The sequence below is a fragment of the Salvelinus namaycush genome, chromosome 25 (genome assembly GCF_016432855.1).
Source record: "Salvelinus namaycush isolate Seneca chromosome 25, SaNama_1.0, whole genome shotgun sequence".
Lineage (NCBI taxonomy): Eukaryota > Metazoa > Chordata > Actinopteri > Salmoniformes > Salmonidae > Salvelinus > Salvelinus namaycush.
Window position 1 is genome coordinate 4590271 of NC_052331.1, and position 2454 is coordinate 4592724.

Consider the following 2454-nt stretch of genomic DNA (forward strand, 5'->3'; position numbering starts at 1 on the left):
CAGGAAAATATAAAAAATAGAAGTGGAAAGCTTTATACAGCATGGAAAATTAAAAATAGATATGGACAGCATTTATTACAGAAATGGAAAGATTAAAAATAGAAGTGGACAGCCTTTATTACAGCAAGGAAAATATTAAAAATAGAAAGTGGACAGCCTTTATACAGCATGAAAAAATATTAAAAATAAGAAGTGGACAGCCTTTATTAAGCATGGAAAAGATTAAAAATAGAAGTGGACACGCCTTTATTAAAGCATGGAAAATATAAAAAATAGAAGTGGACAGCCTTTATTACAGATGGAAAAGATTAAAAATAGAGTGGACAGCCTTTATTACAGAATGAAAATATAAAAAATAGAGTGGACAGCCTTTATTACAGCATGGAAAATATAAAAATAGAAGTGGACAGCCTTTATTACAGATGGAAAGATTAAAAATAGAAGTGGACAGCCTTTATTACAGTATGGAAAAGATTAAAATAGAAGTGGACAGCCTTTATACAGTATGGAAAAAGATTAAAATAGAAGTGGACAGCCTTTATTACAGTATGGAAAAGATTAAAATAGAAGTGGACAGCCTTTATTACAGCATGGAAAGATATAAAAAAAAGTGGACAGCCTTTATTACAGATGGAAAATATAAAATAGAAGTGGACAGCCTTTTACAGAAGAAAAATATAAATAGAAGTGGACAGCCTTTATTACAGAGAAAGATAAAAATAGATAGTGGACAGCCTTTATTACAGTCAATGGAAAAGATTAAAATAGAAGGGACAGCCTTTATTACAGCATGGAAAAGATTAAAATAGAAGTGGACAGCCTTTATTACAGCAGGAAAATATTAAAAATAGAAGTGGACAGCCTTTATTACAGATGAAAAAGATTAAAATAGAAGTGGACAGCCTTTTATACAGCATGGAAAAGATTAAAAATAGAAGTGGACAGCCTTTATTACAGCATGGAAAATTAAAAATAGAAGTGGGCAACTTTATTACAGCAGGAAATTAAAAATAGAAGTGGACAGCCTTATTACAGCATGGAAAAAGATTAAAAATGAAGTGGACAGCCTTTATACAGCATGGAAAATATTAAAATAGAAGTGGACAGCCTTTATTACAGATGAGAAAATATAAAAATAGAAGTGGACAGCCTTTATTACAGATGGAAAATATAAAAATAGAAGTGGACAGCCTTTATTACAGATGAAAAGATTAAAAATAGAAGTGGACAGCCTTTTATACAGCAGGAAAATATAAAAATAGAAGTGGACAGCCTTTATTACAGCATGGAAAGATTAAAAATAGTAGTGGACAGCCTCAAGGAAAGTTTAAAAATAGAAGTGGACAGCCTTTATACAGCATGGAAAAGATTTAAAAATAGAGTGGACACTTTATTACAGATGGAAATATAAAAAATAGAAGTGGACAGCTTTATACAGCATGGAAAGATTAAAAATAGAAGTGGACAGCCTTTATTACAGCATGGAAAAGATTAAAAATAGAAGTGGACAGCCTTTATTACAGCATGCGAAAAATTAAAAATAGAAGTGACAGCCTTTTTACAGCATGGAAAATATAAAAAATAGTAGTGGACAGCCTTTATTACAGCATGGAATATAAAAATAGAAGTGGACAGCCTTTATTACAGCAAGGAAAATATAAAAAATAGAAGTGGACAGCTTTATTACAGCATGGAAGATTAAAATAGTAGTGGACAGCCTTTATTACAGCAAGGAGAAGTTTAAAAATAGAAGTGGACAGCCTTTATTACAGCATGGAAAGATATTAAAAAATAGAAGTGGACAGCCTTTATTACAGCAAGAAAATATAAAATAGAAGTGGACAGCCTTTTTACAGCATGGAAAAAATAAAAAATAGAGTGGACAGCCTTTATTACAGCATGGAAAAGATAAAAATAGAAGTGGACAGCCTTTATTACAGCATGGAAAATATAAAAAATAGAAGTGGACAAACCTTTATTACAGCATGGAAAATATAAAAAAAGAAGGTGGACAGCCTTTATTACAGCATGGAAAAGATTAAAAATAGAAGTGGACAGCCTTTATTACAGCATGGAAATATTAAAATAGAAGTGGACAGCCTTTATTACAGCATGGAAAATATAAAAAATAGAAGTGGACAGCCTTTATTACAGTATGGAAAACATAAAAAATAGAAGTGGACAGCCTTATTACAGCATGGAAAATATAAAAATAGAAGTGGACAGCCTTTATTAAGATGAAATATTAAAAAGAGAGTGACAGCTTATTACAGATGGAAAAGATTAAAAATAGAAGTGGACCAGCCTTATTACAGCATGGAAAATATTAAAAATAGAAGTGGACAGCCTTTATTACAGCATGGAAAATATAAAAAATAGTAGTGGACAACCTTTATTACAGCATGGAAAATATAAAAATAGAAGTGGACAGCCCTATTACAGCAAGGAAAATAT

General features: G+C 30.9%; 1 long non-coding RNA gene across 1 annotated transcript; it reads left to right on the plus strand.

The window, feature by feature from the left end:
* Window positions 1-1245: 1245 nt before the first annotated feature.
* On the plus strand, window positions 1246-2039 carry LOC120020075. The gene is made up of 2 exons (XR_005472405.1): window positions 1246-1306; window positions 2008-2039. It is a non-coding gene; the product is annotated as an uncharacterized LOC120020075 (long non-coding RNA).
* Window positions 2040-2454: the final 415 nt, after the last annotated feature.